The sequence below is a fragment of the Cupressus sempervirens genome, chromosome 9 (genome assembly GCF_028749045.1).
Source record: "Cupressus sempervirens isolate cs-2001-9-10 chromosome 9, ASM2874904v1, whole genome shotgun sequence".
Classification (NCBI taxonomy): Eukaryota; Viridiplantae; Streptophyta; class Pinopsida; order Cupressales; family Cupressaceae; genus Cupressus; species Cupressus sempervirens.
The window spans coordinates 711,631,611-711,656,114 of record NC_143126.1 but is presented as its reverse complement, the minus strand read 5'-3'; positions in this window follow the sequence as shown (position 1 = coordinate 711,656,114).

Here is a 24,504-nt window from a genome sequence, read left to right as displayed (position 1 = left end):
AAAATTAAGGCTTGAGGATGAGGATGAAGACAACACCCCAATCATCTCTTTAAAGAAGTCACCACCTACCTTTGAACAAAGACTGGAAGCATTAAAGGAAGGTAGTGGAATGATAGACTTTAGATATCTGAAATATGAAACAAGATGTAAGGATGAGCAAAAGCGGATTGAAGATGCAATGGTTGAGAAGTTGGAAAAGTGGAAATATGACCCCTTTGGACTTAAAGGGAAAGTTCCTAAAGCCATGTTAAAGGTTGTCTCTCACCATTGGGAAAACTTTGTGAAAATAGAAAAAGACATAAGAGAGAAGACTCTAAGAAAGCTTATGTTAAATCTCTATAACAAGGAAATCAAGGAGGAAATCTCTAATCATGAAAGTAGACAGACTCCTAGATTTAAAGCTTTTCAAGTTTTGTCAAATAATATAGAAGATGTTGTGTAGTCCACAACAAATATGTGGAAGACCATTTTTGATATTGAAGAAGAGGGAGACCTACCAGAGGTTTAGACAATTGAAGAATCTGATACTAAGAAGATTGTTGTAGAGATCATGGCATCTCTTCCTACCACTCATCCCAAAGCAACAACTGAGAAAAAATCCACTGAGTTAAACCTAGTTCAACTGAGAAGTGAAGCAAAGATTACATCTTCATCGAGCTCTCTCCCATTGGTAACCAAGCAACAAGCTCCCAAAGTTTTAACCAAGTTGCAACTAAAGAAGGACTCGGTTGACAAACACAAATAGATCATATCTTCATCACTTGTTAAGAACAAAGATAAAGAGAAGATTGTTGATGACATCAATCTAGATGAAGAGATTGTGATCCCAAATTGGGACCAATCCAATCTATCTATCGAGCAAATGGATATTTTGGGAGAATTATGGAAGAAAAGGGCCAAGTAGCAGATGCTATGGGTAGAAAGAGATAGAATCAAATTTTTGAAGGACATCAAAGAAATATTCGTGGATGCTTTATCTATTGAGGTAAATGAAAAATCCCCTATCATTGAAAAATTGATTGAAGTTGTTTGTAAGTTCAATGAAGAAACTGATGGATAGGAGAAACTTCTTGAGAAAGCTGAAAGGAAGTTTGAGAATAAAGTGCTAGAAAATGTAGCACAGAAAATAACAATTGAACAAGTAGAATTATCTACTTTAATTTTTGCATTAGAAAATGTTGTAAATAATGTTGTGTCTCTATTTGTAAAGTTGAGTGATACAACTAACTTTACTAAGGAAATCAAAGATAAACTAGCCAAGATTGACATGGACCTGAAGTATAGTGCAAATCAACTCACACTCAATTTAAGTTCCAGTTCAAATCATTTTACAAAAGTCATATTTTTAATAGATCTTTAGATAGAATTACTAAGAGAAGAGACTAGAATAAAGGAAACATTAGTAGATATGCAAAGTATGATACTTCCCCACATGGACATTATACAAAAGAGAATGGATCATGCAAGGACACTAGTCAAGCATACAAGCCTATCAATTACAGATCACATGTTAGAGCTATTAGTAGAGCTTTATATTGATCTACACATTCTAAAGGTGCTACAAGATAACTGGGATAAGACCTTGTCCTTAATTTTAAAGGTACATCATGATTTTCTTTCTCATTTTGGCATAACCTTGTAAATTCTTTTGGCATTCATAACAAAAATAAGGGGAAAATTATATAAGGGAAAGTACATATGTATAAAGGGAGATATGTAGAGGAAGAAGAAAATATGTACAACAGAAAGATATGTAATAGAAGACAAACAAAAATAATTTTGAAAAATCAAAAATAAAGTTTTTTAGTTCAAACTGAGTTGTAGAGTCTTCAGTATAAACCAAGCTATAGAACATAGCACACTTAAAGGGGGAGTTTGACTGAAGAATTTAGATTTTAGATTTTGTGCATGATAAATGTTTTTGTCACTAATACCAAAGCATGAGATTGTCAATATTATGGCAAGATATATTGTCAATTAGTGCAAAAACACTTATCCATTATGGGAAGTTAGTAGTGATTGAGCTACCAAATGGAAGTGTTAACCGAGCTCATAATTGAACCAAGATAATATTGTCAACCTAGCATGAAGGAAGTAGTATCAACTGAGTTGTAGTATCAATCATGTTGATAGTTCCCACAAAGTTGTAGTGTCAACTGAGTTGACAATTCCTACCAAGCTCTAGTATAAACTGATTTAGTAAAGTGTTTTTGTTTCAAAATGATAACCAAGCAAGCATAATAGTGCGAACCAAGCCACCAGTGTTTCTTGAGTGTCTTCAGTATCACCAGAGTAATCTTTTGACCTAAGTTACAACACTGAGCCAACTTGGTAAATATTTGTGGACTTATTGAAGTTGTAGCCGACCTATAATGTAATTATTTGAAGAGATATAAGGTATTTTGATTGTCCAAAAGTAGAATAATGAGTTGACAAATATTACATACAAGTGAATATGAAAGAGCATAGTACTTAGAAGGCTACAAGTAGCATAAGGAAAAGAAGAGACTCATCTATCAAAATCTAATGATCAATTTACTTCAAAGGATATTCATCAACAAAAAAATTTGCATATTAGAGATCAATCCACTAATTCATCCTAATAGGTGCATTAGTCCTAAATCCTTTAACAAGGTGGACTTAATAGTCCTTTGTAAAAACTCCAAATAGAGTACATACATACATAATTGTATTGTATAGATCCTTTCACAAGGTGGACCTAATAATCATATTTACTATTAACTGAGTAGATCACTAGAAGTGATCAATTGTAAGCCTTAACAAGCCAACTTTATTATTGCAGTAGTGAAGCATTGTGGGTGTCATCCCCACCCTAATTTTAACTTCTACTTGGAGGGTTTCTAGGTTACCAATTCTTATGTCAAAGTGTTATTGCTTTATGTTCCATGCATAAAGTAGATTAGATAACAATAACTAAGTGGATGAAGTTTTAAGTGGTTCTTGATTCAGCCCCCCCTCCCCCTCTCAGTCACCTAGCTTGCATTGCATTTCAACAATTTATACCTTATGAAACCAAATAATATTTGAAGAGGGAAAATAATTCTCAATTAAAAAGTCTTGTGGTTTCTATTGGTGGTTTCTTATGTTCAAATAGAATCTTCTCCATATCTATGCTCATAATTCTAGAGTTGTAAGACCTTATTTGTGGGATTTTTCTAATTTATGGGAAGTCAGTAGTGATCAACCTACCAAAAAGAAGTGTCAACCAAGCTCATGATGAAACAAGCTAATGTTGTTAACCTAGCATGAAGGAAGCACTATCAATTGAGTTGCAGTATCAATTGTGTTGATAGTTCCCACTGAGCTATAGTGTCAACTGAGTTGATAGTTCCTATCGAGCTCTAGTATAAAATGAGTTAATAAAGTGTTCTTGTTTTAGAATGATAACCAAGCAAGTAGAGGAGTGTGAATTGAGCCAGTAGTGTTGCCTAAGTGTCTTTAGTATCACCCGAGTAATCCATTAGACTTGAGTTACAACACTAAGTTGACTTGATAATTATTTTTGGAACTATTTAAGTTGTAGCCGAAATATAATATAATCATTTGAATGAATACAAGTACAAGGTATTTTGATTGTCCAAAAGCAGAACAATGAGCTGAAGAACATTACATACAAGTGAATATGAAAGAGTAGAGCACTTAGAAGGCTACAAGAAGCATAAGGAAAAGAAGAGACTCATCTATCATAGTTAGGTGATTAGTTTACTTCAAAGGATCTTCATGAGAAAACAAAGTTGCATATTAGATATCAATCCATTGATTCATTTTAATAGGTGCATTAGTCCTAAATACTTTAACAGGGTGGACTTAATAGTCTTTTGTAGAAACTCCTAACAAAGTACATACTTAATTGTATTGTATAAATCCTTTCAAAAGGTAGACCTAACAATCCTATTTACTCTTAATCAAGTAGATCACCAGAAGTGATCAATTGTAAGCCTTAGGCCAACTTTATTACTGCAGTAGTGAAGCATTGTGGGTGTCATTCCCACCCTAGTTTTACCTTCTACTTGGAGGGTTTTTGGGTTACCAATTCTTATGTCAAAGTGTTATTGCTTTATGTTCCATGCATGAAAGTATATTAGATAACAATAACTAAGTGGATGAAGTTTTAAGTGGTTCCTGATTCACCTAGCACCCCCCCTGCCCCTCCCACCACCTCCCCCTCTTAGTCACCTAGCTTATGTTCAAATGGAATCCTCTCGATATCTATGCTCATAATTCTAGAGTTGTAAGACCTTATTTGTGGGATTTTTCTGCTTTATAAATTGGGAAGAGAAAAATGAATGCTAGATCTTGCATGGAGGGGGCTTTAACTCTCCCTTGTTTCTCTTGGTCTGCCTCACAATAGGTGTATCATAGTCATGCTCTAGGCCATGCTTAGGAATAATATATTCAAAATAAGGAATATTTTTCCCACTATGAAGTGCATTTAATCTTGTCAACCCAGGGACATATACTTGAAATGGTCGGCACAGTATGTGCACTAGGCATCTTAATGAGTCACTAAGCTTATGCTGCAAGAAAGTAAAAATGCAAGGAAAAGAATGTACACTATTGCTACAAGAAACTAACACACTTATCTCTTTGAATATTGGAAATAAAATGAAAAGCTGACAAATATTCCAACTCAGTTCATCCACTACAATTGTTCTCACATATGTTGTAGGAACATTCACGAAGTGCAATGCTACAGGAAGGAACTTACAACTTCTACTTACGATACTAAGAATGCTTGGAAATAAATCTATTCTATCCTAATCTAATCCACCTTCCAAGTGGGCCCCCTTGGTCGGCTTCAACTAAATTACTAACACAAGATAGAAGCCAAAACCTTAATTCATTACATTTCAGAAATCCATTACATAATACAGAACTGTAAAAACACAACTGTAAAGTTAACAATCTGTTCTCATAAACTCTTTCTTCTAACTGGCTAAACTAACACACTTGGGTCAATTTCTATATATAGGAGATCGACACTTATTCCATAATAGAAAAGTAAATGACCTAGCTTTAAATCCATAGGAGAGAAAATAGGAGAATAAAAACTTAAGGTGGGAAGAAGGAATAACGGCTTAAGGCGGGAATAATAAAGTTTGAACATCCACTTGCCGTAGGAGTAAACCTAGAGAAGGCAATAAGTCTTCATAGCTCCTCCAAATTCCCTGCTATGTCCTTTGGAACTGTTACAAAATTTTTCCATTGTGGCTACTCCTTAGTGTTCTCTTCTCCGTAAATGTTGTTGGTGCTCATCTTTGAATTCTTCCAATCATCTTTCAGTCTTCATTGCTAATAGGTTAGTTATTATGCAGAGAAATGTTTACAAATAAACATTTATTAAATTAAATTCAAATATAAGGACACACATTTTGATAACTATATGAAATACTACATAATATATAATACTAGCAAAAGATGGCATAGTTTCTACCCATAGGTTTATCATAGGTTCGGTAAAAATAGGTCCACAAATGTTTTGACAAAAAATAAAAAGAGTATCAAAAAAGTGTTTAAAAACCATCATGAAATCAAGGCAATATTTGGTCTCATCATTTGCCCCCTGCTAAACTAATGCTTGTCCTCAAGCATTCCACCTTCTTGTTAATGACATGAACTCTCCAATCTCAATCCTTCGTTTCCTGTTGCTCTTGAAAGTGTAGTAAAATCCTTTGGTTCTCTCCCACACTTCCCTTCTGTGATCTTCCTACAGCTTGTCGTGTCTATCAACATTAATGTCATACAAAGGCCATAGGAGTTTTGGAGGCTACATGGTTAGGGGGCACCATAACTCTAGTCTTCTTTGCTTCCCTAACTCTAAATATTTTGGAACCCTGTGAAGTGTTGCCTCCAAGTTGATGGGATTATGTGGTTCTAACTTTTTAAGAGATTTAGGCAGTCTGGCCCATCTATTTCTAGCACCAGTCATAGCTCTCTGGAAAGCAAAGTAGGGCAAATTTTCATAATCAACATAAACCTTAGCTTTGGCAGCAAAGATCCTATCCCTTACTTTTGGATTCTTCTTTCCATAAGTTAATGTGAACCAATCCTTGAGAACTTCATTTGGCTTGCTACTCTCTACTCTTAAAGGCAAGGGTTTTGTCCTTTCCTCATCCCTATAATTATTTAGTTACCTATCATAATTTGCTTCATTAGACATCCAAGACATGAGGGCTCTTAAGTGTATATCCCCTATGTAAAGCAAGAGATTCCATCGAGTCTCTGAAGGGATAACAAAATTATGAACATATAATTCACAAAGTATATCCTACTGCCAAGGTGGTAGAGTCTGATATAGTCCATAAAATTCTTGTGCTGATTTGAACTCTACATTAATATTCTTAAGAGTTAACATTAATTGAAACAAAAGAATTTGTTCTTTCAAATAGAGAGCATAAACTCTTGGTGGCGGTCTACAAGCAAGGGCCTGTTTAGCTAACTTGAGGGCATGGTCCATTCGTTGCTTTTGGCTTGCTAACTATTCCTTTAAATCTGCAATTTCTTCATCTTGAGATGCTATAATCTTATTCATGTTTTTCTTCTCTTCTTTCCACAAGGCCTCAGCAAACAGATGTTGTCCATACAACTAAAAAAGGAGTTTCTTAAGTGTGATAGAATTTTTGTCTTCTTCATGATTTTTTTCCCTCTTTCTTTGTTCCTTCCATAAATGTTCTACAAAACTAGTAATCCATGTTGATTTATGGGGAACTAAGGTAGTGTTTGGATCAACATATTCAGGAACTGTTTCATCCCTACAACTGGAAGTACCTAATAGGTCTGTTGGGGTATAATCTAGATTTTCTTTGATTTCATCCCTACATTCCTTAGTAGGATTTTTGAGAATGCTTGTAATCTCAGGATGGGGAGGAGAGTGATTAGAAACAATTTGCACAGGGGATTCCTTAGTAGATATTTTGGACAAAGTAGAATCTTTAGAAACTTTCCCTCTCATCCTAGGGCTTCTCGTTACAGGGGTTTCTTCTTATATCACAACCTTTTGTCTACCTTTCCCTTTAGGTGTCTTTGCTGCAAGACTTTTCTTAGTTCTCTTTTGTCTCACAATTGTAGGGTTAGGTTCTTCCCTCTCCTGAACAGAGATTTCTTCTTGTAGTTTTTTTTCCTCTTTGCTCTGCTAGAAGTAGGTTTTGGGGTTTCTTGGAAAAGTGAAGGCATATTTTTTTGAATAGAGATATTTTCTTGCACATTTTCTTGGGTATTTTTGGCTTCAACCTCTTGGGTATTTTGTTCAGCAAGCTCACTAATGGGAGCTGCATTTTCCTCACTAGGTTGTTCACTAGGGGCAGCTTGATTTTGTAGAGTTTTGGCTTGTAAAAATTCATCCCATGTCATGGGAGATACATCCCTAAGCGACCTCTCTATCAGTAACTTGATTAAGGCATGATGAGTAACAAAATTATCTTTTCCTTTTTGAGCCTCCTCCACACTAATACAGAGCATATTATACAAGAAATTTGGAATGTTTACTGCAAGATTATGCCTTACACAACTTAGTAATTTTAAATGATGTGCATGCAAGTTTGAGAATTTTCCTTCGCATGTAAAATACCTAATAATATGTATGCCTAATTCATTATATGGTGGCGACAATGACATTCTCTTGCAACCTTGATTTGTAATATCCATTTGAGGATCAGGTGATCTAGTAAATTGAGCTCTTACTGACCTCACATCATGTGTGCTAGGGTAATATTCTCTAACTATAGGCAACCCAGTCACTTTAGCAATGCATTCCTATGTTGCAATCATCATTAAACCCCAAACAAAAGCTTCACCCTCATCGAATGTCCTTGTGAATTCTGCAACCTCCTCTTCATCGTATGCAGTCAAACTCAAGAAATACCCTAGCCATCCACATGCATTAAACCTTCTTATGGCTTCTACGTCTGAGAGTAACATAGTGTGTTCCACTAGTTCTCTCCTCTACAACTATCCACCCATTCTCTTAACACTTCCTCTATTTGCTTTGTTTTCCCCCTTTTGAATTCAAACTGCTTCTTTATTTTATAGAATCAACTCACACTTCTTTATTTTAATAGGCAATTAATATCATAACAAATTGTTATGCACAATAATATGGCTTTTAATGAAGGTAAATCATGAATATGTGTGAGAATTGTTTGAAAATAGGGTTCAAATCACATAAAATTTAAACACAAGTCACATCACAACTTGACACAGAAAATCATTCAAAAATAAGTACGACACCTCACTTGTGTACTTATGGCAATTAATTTTCATTAATGAAGGGCATGCGGAGATTTAGAAAAATCTTTATGGATAAATAGAAATGCCATTGGATATTAGTAACCTTCCCTGCCCCCTGCTAAATATGGACAAGTGTCCACACTGTCAGACCCAGTACAAGTAAGGGACTGGCATAACGCCACCATCATATAAATTATGTAGTATTAAATATAATTAACAAAATCTATAGACTATAAGTGAAGAATAGTTTGAAAATGTTATACTCAATTTGATTATCGCACGTATCAAAAAAAAGGTGGTGGAAGTGATATCATCATCGACAGCATCCGTCAGCATCTCGCGAGGTTTATTGAAAAGATGAGAAATTGATGACATGGAAAGTGGGTGGATGGAAGATAAAAAAATGAGATGAGGTGGATGGATGGAAGGTAAAGAGATGAGATGGAAAGAAAAAGTGAACTTTATGTGAACATATGTCTTTATTATGAACATGCACAAAGAAACTAATGTTAAAGAGTGGTAGTCAGAAGGTTGACACTTTCAGCTACAGGAAGAGTTACTTGATTTGTATTTGAATCCAATTTTTGAAACTGTTGCAGGAAGTCCGCTTTTGTTTGGGGCCGTTCGTATAATTTCAATCTGTGACCATTGACTAACATTTTGAAAGGTACGAGATCAATGGTAGTTAGTTGAACAACTCCATTATCAAAGACATGACTAATTTCATGTGGTCCCGACCATCTTGTCTACAAATTTCCTAGTATATCTTTAAATCTAGAATCATATAGTAGTGCCCAGTCACCAACTTGAAATTGTTTACTGATAATATGAGAATCATGCCATTGTTTCCTTTATTTCTATATCAGTTCAGTATGTTCCAAAGTAGCTTTGTGCATCTCATCCAAAGAGTTAAGATGCAGAAAATGTTCTCTTTGTGCTACAGGAAGTTCAATATCCAATGCCAATGTTGTCCGTAGAGTTTTATGTTCAAATTCAATTAGAAGCATTGCTACCTTACCATATAAGAGCTCAAATGGTGTGAATCCTATAGTAGTCTTCTAGGTTGTTCTGTAAGCCCAAACAACTTCTTGTAATCTGTTGGTCCAATCCCTATGGTGCAAATGGACTATTTTTGTTAGGATGTTCTCCAGCTCATAGTTTGTGACCTCTACTTATCCATTAGCTTGAGGGTGATAAGGATTGGATTTTCAGTGCCTAATGTTATACTATTTCATCAACTCTGAAATCATATTAGAGGTGAATTGTGCACCTTGGTCAATGACTAGCTCTTTGGGTAAACCATAGCGAGTAAAAATCTTTTCATACAGAAATTCAACTACTTTTTCATCAGAGCATGCTTCATAGCCTTAACTTCAAGCCATTTTGTTAGGTAATCAATACACACAAGAATATAAGATTTCCCATTAGATGGAGGACCAATTGGACCAATGAAGTCCATGCCCCATTTGTCAAATGGTGTTAATGTCATCTAAGGATTAAGAGGTATTTCATCTATTCTTGTTGGTTAGCCCATCCTTTGACACTTGTCACACTTTCGTGTATAGTTGACTACATCCTTGTGAAGTGTGGGCCAATAATAACCGGTTGTCAAGCTTTTGAAAGCTATTCTTTTTGTTGCAAAGTGTCCTCCATATGGTTCATTATGACATGCATGTAGAATGTCATATGTCTCATCCTCTCTCACACATCTTCTCATAACTTGATTATGTCTAGTGTAAAACAAGAGATTATCTATCCAAGAGAAATGGAAACTTTTCTCTACAAGCAACTTCCTTTCCTTGTAAGAAAAATGTGCTAGTATTTTATTGGCTGCAATGTAGTTAGCAATGTCTGCATACCATGGAGTTTAAACAACAATATGAAATAAATGCTCATTCAAAAATGCATCATCTACCAAAGTAGTGTCAGTATCATCATGATGGATTCTTAACAAATAATCAACTACAACATTGGCTTTTCCAAGCTTATCAACAATAGTTATCTCAAATTCTTGCAACAATAGTAACCATCTTGGTAACCTACCTATTATAGCAAGTTTGTTCATGAGATATTTAATTGCTGCATGATCAGTATGAACAAATATGGAATATCTAGTTATCTAATGTCGAAATTTGTTGAGGGCATAAACTACTGCTAGTATTTCTTTTTTAGTCACAATGTAGTTTATCTCTAGTCCATGAAGGCTTTTTCTTATGTAATATATTGCATTTTCAAGATTTTGGGATTGTTGTGCTAGGATTGCACCTATAGCATAGTCAGAGGCATCTGTATATATATATGAAAAGGTAAATTCCAATCAGGGCCTTGTAAAACTGGGGCTATAGTCAAAAGTTTCTTAAGCTATAGGAAGGCTTCATCACATTCAGATGTCCAACTAAATTCAGCTTCTTTTGTGAGTAACTTATACAAGGGACTAGCTATTTTTCTAAAATCTTTTATGAAATTTTTGTAATATCTAGCATGACCTATAAAGGATCTTACATCTTTTGATTTTGTAGGTATGGGCAATGTTTGAATTACCTCTATCTTAGTTGGATCCACTTGTATGCCTGCAACTGATATGAAATGACCAAGTACCACGCCTTCCTGCATGAGCATGAAACACTTTTCACTATTAAGTGCCAAATTATGTTCTTGACATCTTACCAAAACCTTTTCAAGATTCACCATTGCTTCCTCAAAAGTGACTCCAAATGTTGTGAAGTCATCCATGTAGATTTCCATACAATCACGTGATATATCAACAAAGATGCTAATAACAGCTTGTTGGAACGTTGCAAGAGCATTACATAGACCAAATGGTAAAATAGAGTATGCAAAAGTACCCCATGGATATGTAAATATGGTTTTTTCTTGATCTTCAGGAGCAATACTGATTTGATTATAACCACTATACCCATCTAGAAAAGAAAAATACTTCTTTCCAGCTAGAGTGTCTAGAACTTGGTCTATAAATGGTAAAGGAAAGTGATCCTTTTTGGTAGCTTTATTCAACTCTCTGTAATCTACACAAATTCTCCATTTTCCTCCCTTTTTAGGCACTATGACCAGGGGTGACACCCATGTACTATCAGATATAGGATAAATAAAACTAACATCAAGAAATTTTTGCAATTCAATTTTAACTATCTCTCTAAGGCTTGGATTTATCCTTCTCTGGGGTTGACAGAGTGGTAGACAACCTTCATTGATGTATATTCTATGGGTGCACAGTGTAGGACTCAACCCTTTCATATCACTATAGTCCCATGCAAAGGCTTTTTCATGCCTTTGAAGCAATTATTTTAACTATTCCATCTGTATGGGTATTAATTTGGAATTAACATGGAGATTATGACCTTTAGTTAGTTCAACAGTAGTGGTGGACTCTATCATAGCAGCTTCAGAGATTGGACTTGCTTCTAATTCACAAGGTAGGAGTGGATAAAGAATATTAGGTTCTTTGAGCAAAGTACAATTCTTATCACATTCTTCATATGTGATTAATTCCAACACAGAACTTTTAGATACATCTTTTTCTACCACACAATTGGTAGTGAGGATACTCTAAAGTACTAAATCTTCCTCTTGCTATTTTAGAAAAGATTGTCTATGCAACATCATGAGCTGTACTATAGAATTTAACTCTTCTTCTTCATCCCCTAATTTGGGCCAAATAGATGTGCTCAAATCTGATAATGGTTGGGCTGGAGGATACAAATCAAATTTCTTTGTTGCTTGGCCATTTGATATGGTCATATTCTCTGATCTGCAACTTATATTTGCATCAGTTGTGGCTAACCATGGTCTACCTAAGATAACAAGATAACCAGATAGATTAACCTTGGGGGATAAAATCATGAAGTCTGTAGGATATTCTAGAGAATCTAAGGTTACAACTATGTTTTCTATCATCCCATCAGAGGTGACAGTAGAACTATCTGCAAGTTGTAGAATTGTTGGTGTAGCCCTTAGTCCTTCTATTTTCAACTTCTTCATAGTATCCTTGGTCATGACATTTATAATAGCATCAAGATCTATTAAAGCATTTTTAACACACTGACCATTTATACTGATATTCACTACTAGACTTCCTGGATCATAATATTTTGGTGTGATCAATTTCCTTAACATGATGTCAGCCAATTGTCCCACAACATGAACTATGGTGGGGTCCTTTTTCTTTCTTCCAGGCTTCTTTAAGCAAGCATCCCTAATGAATTTTCCATAAATTGGAACACCTTTAATGGCTTGAAACAGAGGTATTTGGAAATGGATATTTTTCAACTGATCAACAATATTAAAAGGTTGTTCCTCTTTTTGTTCAAGCTTCTTTTGTATAAGCTTTTCTAGAAAATGAGGTTCTATTATTGGTTAAGCTTGGGTTGACATGGTAACATTGGTTGAGTCAACTATTTCAGCAACTGAGGGTTCTGATGTTGCACGAGAGTTTGGTATTTCAATTATAAGAGGTGGTTTAGGCGCTGGTAAAGTTGTACCAGATCTCAGATGTATATCAACAACATTCAACTTGTAAGCAGGATACTGTTGAGCATCAACACTATACATAGGTTGCTATGGTTGTTGGCTATTTGGGTTTGAATGAGGTTGTGTAGGTACCCATGTCTACTTTTGAGGTCCAGGATTTGTAAGTGGTGGCATTAGAGCAAGCTGTTGAACTGGAGGTGATAATTGTGGAGTATCAATATTTTGGTTAGGCCATTGTTAAGATCCCCTCCATTAGTTTGTAGACTACCAATTCCCTTGGGGTGGTTGCCATTGGTTATGCTAGTTTTGGCAATAGTTGTGTTGGTTTTGCCATTTGTTACTCTATTGGTTAGAACAAGGTCGTTGGGAATTCTAGGGCCATTGGGATTGTTGCTAGTTGTTTTGTCTAGCATTGTTCCAATTAGGTTGATATTGTGGAGGACCTTGGGTATTACGGTTTTGCCATTGATTGCCATATGAATTTGAATTTTGTAAAGGGTCCTGAGGCATACCTTGATGTTGGGCCCATGGTCGTCATTGAGTAACAAAAAATAATTGCTCATCATCTCCATCTATCTTGAGGTACTCAGTTGGAAGATGCTGGTTCTCCATGCTTGCAACTAGTTTACATTGGGAATCCTTCTTCTACTTTTGGCAATGAGGGTGGTATTCAGCTAGTTGTAACTCAGCTTCTGCTTGCTTCTTCTTTTTAGTCATCGTGTCAAGATGTGTGGCAACATCATTGATAATGTCTTGTTTGAACAATAGGTTAGATATCTCAAGCTTTGAAATGCCTTAGGTGATTCCTTTAGTGACTATGGAACGAGGTCCTCAGCCTTTCTTCATTGTTGACCTTGAATAGTTCTGACAGATCTTCTTAAGGTCATCCCAGGAAGCTTGATATATGTCACCACCAACCATCAGGTCCAATGCTTCTAGATAGTCATCATTCACACCTCTCAGAAAGACTAGCTTTTGTGAATCTTCGAACAATGTGTGTTGAGGGTTCTTCTACAGTGTATATAAGAAACTCGAAACATAGTCTTCCAATGTTTCTTCCTCCTTTTGTGATATCCTTAAGATATCATCCCCTCTTGAACTAGATGCTTTGCAATATTCTTTATACTTATTCAGAAATAGAGCTTGCATTTCATCCCAAGTTCCTGCCGCATTAGCTCCTAAGCCCATGAAACATCACAGAGCGGACTATTTCAATGTTGTTGGAAATAATTTGAGCTTGTGGGCATCATTGTTGTAGTCAAAACTATGACAAAGTCTATCAAACTCAAACAAGAAAGTATCAGGGTCTTCAATTGCAAGGCCATAGAACTTTGGAAGAGTAGTGGGAGGTATGTTCTTAAGATTGGCATTGGTTACAAGACTTGGAAGAGGAAATGGAAAAGTAGGTTGTGCCATTACTAGAGGTATTAGATTTTGAGGTTGTTGTTGAAAAGGGACATTAGGTACTGGGATATTAACAACTGGTGGATTCAAGGTAGTATCATCAAGAAATTGGCCAAAATTTTAGCGAAAGGTCAAATGCCACTTGTATCTAAAGGTTGTGCTCTTGAGGTTGATTCTGCAGGAAAAACAAGGTTTGCATCTTCAAAGGGTAACTCAACTTCTTCTTCTTCAATTTCTTCATTCACATTAACAAACTCACGTGGAAGAAATCTACCATATTCATCTCATCGTCTTCCTCTTCGATGCATGCAATTGAATTCTTCACACTAGTGAAGAAAGTTTGAAAACTAAAAAAAAAACTATCTAAAAGCTATGACTCAAAAATGCTCCTAGCTTGACACCATCCTCGACAATGGTGCCAAAAATGGTCCACCTCACAATAGGTGTATCATAGTCATGCTCTAGGCCATGCTTAGGAATAATATATTCAAACTAAGAACTATTCTTCCCACTATGAGGTGCATTTAATCCTGTCAACCCAGGGACGTATGCTTGAAATGGTCGGCATAGTATGTGCACTAGGTATCTTAATGAGTCACTAAGCTTATGCTGCAAGAAAGTAAAAATGCAAGGAAAAGAACTTACACTATTGCTGCAGGAAACTAACACACTTATCTCTATGAATATTGGAAATACAATGAAAAGCTGAAAAATATTCCAACTTAGTTCATCCACTACAACTATTCTCACATATATTGCAGGAACATTCACAAAGTGCGATGCTACAGGAAGGAACTTACAAGTTCTACTTACAATACTAAGAATGCTTGGAAATAAATATATTCTATCCTAAACTAATCCACCTTCGAAGTGGGCCCCCTTGGTCAGCTTCAACTAAACTACTAACACAAGGTAGAAGCCAAAAACTTAATTCATTACATTTCAGAAATCCATTGCATAACACAGAACTGTAAAAACACAACTGTAAAAGTTAACAATCTATTCTCATAAACTCTTTCTTCTAACTGGCTAAACTAACACACTTGGGTCAATTCCTATATATAGGAGATCGACACTTATTCCATAACAGAAAAGTAAATGACCTAGCTTTAAATCCATAGGAGAGAAAATAGGAGAATAACAACTCAAGGCGGGAAGAAGGAATAATGGCTTAAGGTAGGAATAATAAAGTCTGAACATCCACTCACCATAGGAGTAAATGCAGAGAAGGCAATAAGTCTTCATAGCTCCTCCATATTCGCTATTGTGTCCTTTGGAACCATTACAACTTTCCTCCACCATGGCTACTTCTTAGCATTCTCTTCTCCTTAAATGTTGTTGGCACTCGTCTTTGAATTCTTCCAATCATCTTTCAGTCTTCATTGCTAACAGGTTAGTTATTATGCAGAGACATGTTTGCAAATAAACATTTATCAAATTAAATTCAAATATAAGAACACACATTTTGATAACTATATGAAATACTGCATAATATATATAATACTAGCAAAAGATGGCATAGTTTCTTTCCATAGGTTTATCATAGGTTCGGTAAACATAGGTCCACAAATGTTTTGACAAAAATAAAAAAGAGTATCAACAAAGAGTTTAAAAACCATCATGAAATAAAGGCAATATTTGGTCTCATCATCTCTCTCAAAAATAAGTTATTGATGACTTCTCTGATAGCAAGATAGATCTTGTATATTTTACATCTACTATGAATTTGATGGAAATTGTCTAGCAAGGGAACCTTTTTACTTGGTCCAATAAAATAAAACATGATCACTTAATTCATGTCAAACTTGATTAGTTTGTGATTTCTAATAATTGGTATATATTGACCAAAATATATTTCGTTACTTTTTCAATGATTAGATCGAACCTTAATTGATTTCTTCCTAGCTGGGAAGATAATGAAAATAAAGGACCTCTCCTTTCAGGTATGAAATCATGTGGACTATTTATCTTTAATTTAATAATATTGTTTAAGAGTGGTGGATAATTTCCTATAAAGAAACTCTTATGTATTGTCTTTCTTAGAAATTAAAAAGAATAAAAGAAAATAAAATAAGCTAGAATAAATGTTCTTTCTGATACATTTTCCTTAAAAAAAAGTTTTCTTATCCTTGAGTTTGAAAGAAATTCAACATCAAATTGAATGAGGAGTGAAGGATTGAAAAATATATAATAAATAAAGTGAGCTCAAGAAATAATGGTCAAAAATAATTATAGCAAGAGGTCTTCTAAAAATAATAGTCTAGAATATAGTCGTTTAAGAAGGATAACATAAATATAAACTTCTTCCATCAATCAGTGATTAAACATAATAACATAAATAGAATAAGAAGGATACTAAGAAGATGGGAAAATATTAATTGAATGGCTTGATATTGCAAATGGTGTAGTGTCTTTCTCAAACTTTTAGAAAGAAGGCCTTTAATATGATTCGTGATTGGAAGAAATCATAAATAAAAATCCATGAAACTAGTACCGAGAAAGACCTCAAATAAGTTGTTAGACATGTCCCTCTTTGAGAACTAAAAAAATGTCATTTTCTCCTTTGGAGAATTCAAAGCACTTGGATGAGATGAATTTCCTTGCATTTTTGTCAAGGTTTTTAAGAATTGGTCTTTATAGATCTTCTAAATATTGTAAGCAATTTCCTTATATTTGGACATCTCTTCGATGAAATTAAATCAAACTTTATATATTTAATTATAAATGGAATATGTTTTATCTATGCAACACTATACACATATAAGATTGTGTAATAGAGTCTATAGGATTTTCTCTGAGCTTGTAGTCAACAGGATGAAAATATTTTTGAACAAGATGATAGCTAATAATCAAAAAGCCTTTGCAAAAGGAAGACATATTGTGGATGCAACCTTAACTAATTATGAAATAATTTGTTCAATGGAGTCCAACATGAAAATGGGGGTGGACTTGAAATTAGATTTATCCAAATCATATGATAGGGTGTCTTGGCCTTTCCTCATGATTGTTATTATTTTTTTCCACCATTAACCCATCATAGACAATTGATCTGAGATACATTATCATGGGTTGAAATTTAGTGGGCTACCGTATCATGTTTTCTGGTGGCTAACTAGTCATGTTATGCTAGGTTTGCAACTAATACCTCGCGTTATCCTCCCTTGCAATTCCTCTCACTCCCCCACAAATATATTCTATTTTATTCTCTTATAGATGTGGGTATGTAGGTGCAATTGAATAATAGGGATCAATAGAAACCTACAATGACACATAAATATCAACCACAAAGAGATAATATTAGATCGATTAGCATTTCCAATAAATTAAGAAAGGATGCAAGCTAAACAATAAGTACAATCATTCAAATATAATAAAATCTAATTCAAATGAATAATGCAAACTATTTGAATCCCTTCTTGTTGTTCTCCTTCTCATGCAATGTGGGATTTTAGATTTGAGCTCATGAATATGCCAACATTAAAGTTCAAAGTGCATGTGTAGTTACCAATAACATTTTTAAAGAATTTTAATCATGATTCCTTGATTGATGGGTTGATTGATTCTGATTGAAGAGTGAGCTCTAATTGAGTAAGAGTTCAACTTAATTTATTGTCATGTTTAACATGGTTGATCACTATGTTAATAGATTAGATTTATTTGATAAGTGATTTGATTGATCATATAAGTGATTTTATTGATGAGATTGCAAAATAGATTGGTGAGATAATAGAATGCATGGACGAGTTGATTGATTTAATTGATTAGAAGATTGAATTGATTGAGGACTTAACTAAATAGATTGTTTAGTCAAAAGAGAAAATTGTGGAGTGAAGAATTGAGATTGAGATGCTAGCTTAAAGTGAGTGAGTTAGTATTTGTGAGAATAAATACGATTTAAATACATAATAAACTATTTATTTTCACATGTGGAGATATATCTATAAATAAATAAATACGTATTTATTTATGAGAGGAGTGATTAGTTGTAATGAGATAAATATAATTTATTCATCAGAGGGGAAATTGATATAATTATTACATGAATGTAATAATAATAGAGAAAACTTTAATAACAACTTTAGAGATAAACACAGCATAGAGCAGGCATTTGAAGATCTAAACATTGAAGTGATAAAAAATAGAATGTATGTAGAAAGATATACCAAAGAAAAATAATTACTTGCCAAACATGAGGTTATCCTTGTGAAGGAAGACATATTTTGGAAACAAAAATCTTGGGGAACTTGGTTAGCGAAAGGAGATAGGAATACAAAACAAATTCACAACACTAAACAAAGGAGAACCATTAATAGAATTACCTAGTTTAAAGGAACAAATAACAAAGTGATACACGAACCAAAGGAGATTACAACAAAATTTGTGAAATATTTTGAGAACATATATAGCTCTCTTAATGGATCTAATCTTAAAGATCAACAAAAGATAATATCAATTATGAAGTAATTGAGGAAGACAAATCCACAGATCTCATAGAATACCTGCATGCAAGAACCTATCATAGACAATCCAAGACAAGAGAAGGAAAGGGTTTGGATCTATAAACATGCAAGAATATTTATCAAAAAATAATGAACAAAAATATGCAAAGGATCTATCCTTATAGAAAAAAAAGGGAAAACCTAAAAGGTAAAAGACATTTAATTATTAAATGGAAATGTAAGTTCATAAAGGGAAATCTTAAGAAGGGAGTCAAGTTAATTCAATCAATATAATTAAATTAACTCTTTACTCTAACACCTGCCCTTAAGATGAGCAATAATGCAACTACAAACAATGCAATGAAAAAAAAGAAGACTACAATGTTGAAAGCATAAATAGGTCCTAGTAACATGGCCTGGTGAGGTACCTAGCACAACCAAATCTTTGTAAAACTGAGAAATAAAGAAAACTATGTGGGAAAAATCCTACTCCGAAAAGAGATAGAAGAATGCTAAAACAATACAGAAGGAAAGAAGGACTCATCACTGAAACCCGCCAAGTACAACTTCCTTCACCCCAAGCATAGAACACAAGTGAAGATACTACGAGGATGCAAAAGTTTTAGTGAAGATTCCAACAATCTACTTAGCAATGGAAACATAATCCAAGATAAGAGAGTCATCTTGAATCAAATGCCTAATGAAATGCATATGAAGCTCAATGTTCTTGGTTCATTGATGATCAACTAGGTTGAGAGAAATGTATACAACATGTTGATTGTCACACCAAAGAAAGGTGAAACTATAAAGAGGAAAACCAAACTTTGTCATCAATGGTTGAAGCCATTAAACCTCCTAACAAGCCATCATAGTTGTCATGTACTCTGTCTTTGTAGATGATAATGTACGAGCATGTTGCTTTTGACAAGACCATGTGATAGGACTAGAACCAAGACAAAAAAACAAATCTAGAAGTAGATCCCCTGATGTATAGTGAATTTCATAACATGTAGAACCCTAAATGTGCCTCAAGATACATTTGGAATCTTTTCAATGGCTTTCATGAGGATCATGTGGGAATCTAGAGACAATTCCAAACACAAAGGAAAGATCAAGACATGTGTGTGTTGGGTACAACAAACTACCCACAAGTTGTCTATATAAAGTGGAATCCACTATAAGAGTATATCAAGTGGTAGATAAAACAACACCCAACTAAAAAGGTGTGGGAGAAGGCTTTCAATCAAGCATGTTGAATATCTGAAGCATATCAAGAGCATACTTATGTTGGAGTATGGTTATCCCATCTAAAGACTAAACAACTTGTACTTGAACTGTTCTCTCAAAGCTCCTTGAACACTCTGAATCATAGAGGATGAACTACCTATAATAATCAGATCATCAACATGTAGCACAATTATCAATAGATCAGCCCCATGATATTGAATATACATTGTAGGATTAGAATGACAACATAGGAACTATGATGCAAGCAAGAAGGAATCCATATTCTCATACCAAGCCCAAAGGGCTTATTTGAGACCATATAAATACATTCTAAGTTAGCACACCATAGAAGACTTCTACATAGAACCCTGATGTTTCTCCATATAGATCTCCTCATGTAGGCCTCCATGTAAAAAATCAGTCTTCACATCCATCTAAAATATTATCCATCCCTAAGAAGATGCAAGAGAGAGTACAAGGCACATAGAATTCATCTTGGCGACAAGAGAAAAGGTCTTCGAGTAATCAATACACTTCACTTGTGAAAACCCCTTCACAGAAAGATGTGTCTTATACCTATCAATAGAACCATCGGTAACATACTTAGTATGATATATCCATCGACACTGAACCAAATTTCTTCCTTTTGGAAGCTGATAAAGATCCCAAGTGTGGTTCTCCATCAAACAAGAGTACTCCCCATCTACAATCCTATCCCAATATGAGTGTCCTTTTGCCTGTGAAAAAATCTATATATCATCTGAACTGGCATGACTCAATAGTCCAGTACTAGATGTCTGAGCATGAGTGTGACAAGAATATGAAGGATCTCCTACCATAGGTCCAACAACATCAATAGTAATACAAATCGGCTTGGGAACTCACTGAACATCTAGTCAAGGTAGGGAAGGTGGATCATCATTAGGATCTTCCTCATAGGATAAATAATCCTATAGAGGAGAAAAGGAAGTACTAGGTGGTAAGGAAGAATTTGATGTTAGAAGCTCCATTTGAGGATAGTGCTTATCAAACTAGACATCTTGTCAAAAAAATAACTCTCTAGGATCGAGATCAAACAACTTGTATGCTTTCACAACATCACAGTAGCCAAGAAATATGAGTGGTTAGTTCTTCCTCTCCCTAGATCTCCTCTGAGAATATAGAATAAATGCTCAAGCCTTACTACCAAAAATACAAATATAGAAACATCAAACTTGACATGAGTCCAAGCCTCCTCAAGAGTCAAATGTTGTAATGCCTTTTGAGACATCTTATTCTAAATATAATTGGCACAATTGATAGCCTCAACCGAAAATAAATAACTCATAGCTCAAGACTGTATCATACAATTAGTCATCTCATGTAATGTCTTGTTCTTTCTTTCATCAACCTCATTCTACTAAAGGGTTTGAGGAACTATGAACTACTGTTGTAAACCATGCTTAATGCAAAATTTTTTGAAAGACTGATTCACATATTCCTTGTCATTTTTAGTGCATAAATGCTTGACAAAAAGACCAAACTGCTTCTCCACATATGTCTTAAAGATTTGAAATGAATCAAAGTGATGTGGTTCAAGGAAGGAGAATCCTCAATGGAGATGTCCTAGCTCCAATAATTAACAACAAAACAAAATATAAACAATAACACAAAGATTAAGATCCACAATAATTCCAATTCTCATAATAGAATCATACAATTTTCATTCAACATGTCCAAAGTAAGGCCTTCCAAGTTATGGTCATTGTGATTACAATAGTAATTCTATAAGACCTCACAAGATCCAACCACTAGCTAGTCCAAATCCACAATCTAATAGAAAGCCCCAAGAAGAATCTAAAGCTATGTTCGCAAGCCACCAAGCAACCTTCTTGTTTCCCAAGCCCACTCTTGGCTACTAGCTCTGCTAAACTTTGATCATCTTAGCTATTCATTCTTCTCCCTATTGAATGCTAATGACTCTAGACTCCACAATACCCTCTACTTATACCCGACTAAGCCACAAGTCAGCCTATCAAGTTACAAATTAAATAAACCCTTATGTTAAATACATAATTAAGCCACAAGTCAGCCTACAATAGATATTAAATACCAAATGCCTTAGAAGGTTTACAACACCCATTAAATACACCTAGGACAAATGACCAAGACCCAAGTAGGTCCACACAAGATCCCATGATCACTCCACATCACAATCACACTCCTCACACATTAAATACTCCAAGATGATTGATTAAACTTGTAAGAGCTTTATTCGAAAAGCCCAAACTATCAAGCATCAACAACCACCATTCAAGCATGACCGGGTTCCCTCAAGCATCACTGATCTCCTTTAGTTGTTGAGTAACCAACACACATTGAGAAACATAGTATAAGCCAAGAAATAGTGTAGATATCGAGAAAGCCTTCAATGACCAAGTATCTTGGCCAACACTACACCTAGTAATGACCAAGCACTACTCCTTTGGTGACCGAGCCCTCAACTCCAAAGCCAAAATCTCTCCAACATGTAGGATTGCTAACTACCCTAAGATTCTCCTACATGCTCCTATATCACAACGACATCAAACTTATACTTCAAGAATTACACCTATGTGTGTCTAGAGAAGCCATCTATGAAGGCAAGCACATATCAAGCACTTGACAAAGATGGAGTGGGAAATGACATAAGATCATTGTGTATCAACTCCAATGGTGCCTTAGAAAATATGGATCTACCTATCAAAAAAGGATCTCTATAATGTTTTCTAAGTGCACAACCTCAACAAACATTGTTAGTACAAGAGATCTGAGGTAGCCTAATCACTAACTCCTATGTAATCATCTGTTGTAGATATCTATAGTTGAAATGGCCAAAAGACTCATGCAAAAAAATGTTCATTGTGTCTACATGAGCAAGAAGAAAAACACTTACAGAATCGAAGCTCTCAAATCCATCAAGCCAATATAAGTGAGATAGTAAATCAACACTCCCAGTAGCAACAACCAATTCATGATCATGGACGTCTTGAATAATGACATCATGTGGTGAGAACTCAACTATCTTATTAGAGTTAAAATGAAAAATCTAGTAGACAAACAAGAGGCTTATAGAAATGGTCAAAACCAATAGAACATTCGGTAGAGAAGCACCCTCCAAATAAATAGTGCCAAAACATGAAAATGAATGTTGTGTAGAGTCACTAGCTACAATATGCATAGCAACACTTTGAGCAAGTGAGGTAGCCAAATCAGGTGAGTGTGTCATATGGTTTGAAGCACCTAAATCAATTATCCAAGTAGTAGGAGAAAAAAAAGCTTGTGTAGAAAGAGCATGTTTTTTCCTTAAAGGGGGAGCTGGTGGCTTCAAAGAAGCAATACTATGGTGTTACATGGCCTTCTCTAAAGGCTTAAGACATTTCGAACACCTGGAAACTAGATTTCCTTACTTGCCATAAAAACTACAAGGATCACCTTTAAACTACTTAGTCTTGGAGGAAGAGTCACCATACTTAGAAGGTTTACCCTTTAGATTGGATTTTTGTGTATTTGATCTAGGAGATGGCTTGGAGGAACTCTCAATACCAGCTAATCTATTTTGGGCTTTGGTTTCTGCTTCAACTTCCCTGTAGATGTCTAAGCAATCAATGCCCAATTCTTAGATTTGATTAGAGAGTCCAACTATGTAAGCTTGGCCTTCTCTCTAGTCAACCAATACAAGTTTACCTCAAATTTGGGCATGGAAAATCTAGGACCCATAGCATCCATAATGGAATGGAAGGTAGATCAGAAAATATGAAAGTTTCCTTGAAGCTTTGACAAAATCAAATAAATGCACTCCTTATCAGTCTTCACTTTCCCACAACCATGTAACAAAGATCTCTATTGTTTAAACCTCATCAAAAATTCCTCAATGGAGAGAAAAGTTTCAGGTAAAAGTGATGTAATATTTGCCTCATTCTGAAGTAGCACTCTAAACTCATTAATGGTACCAAACAAGTCCTTGAACTTGGCCCACATCTATCGAGGAGTATCATACCCATCAAGATGAAATTGCAAGTTATATGAGACATTTAAAGAAATCAAACCCATGGCCTCATCCATCTTATTTTTGTGTTGCAAGGTCTAAAAGGAACATTGGAAAACTGGTTGCACTTCATCTAAAGAAGACCACAAACCCTTTGAATGAAGAAGATGTGTCATGGTAGTTTTCCATGTGTGATAGTTATGTGGATTTAGAGGAACTAGACAAGAATAGATATCAGTCATTATTTTATAAGGTGTTTGTTTTGATATAGTTCTAGTTTACTAATGTAAATGATAGAAACAAGAATAAAAAACACCCCCTATAATGCAAAAAATTGAACCCAACTACTAGAAATAATTCTTATACAATGAGAAGAGAAAAAAATATTCAATTGAGTATTATGTGTACCTTTGAAAAATTCTGATGAAAATAGCAAATAATGTGGAAAGTGCTTGAGAAGAGATTTTGGTACTTCTTCTAGATAAAAAATCAAAGCTAATTTGAGAAAATTAGGCCCCTTAGAATGCAAGGATCAACTAGCTTTGAATGCAAAAAAAGGTACCATAATAGAAAAAAAGGCTAGAAAAATAACCACAAGAGCATCATTCTCAAAATTGGCTTTCCAACGATATATCATTTGCCCAAAAAATGCCTTTGTATGCTTTAATTATGGCAAAAAAATGACATGGTTCT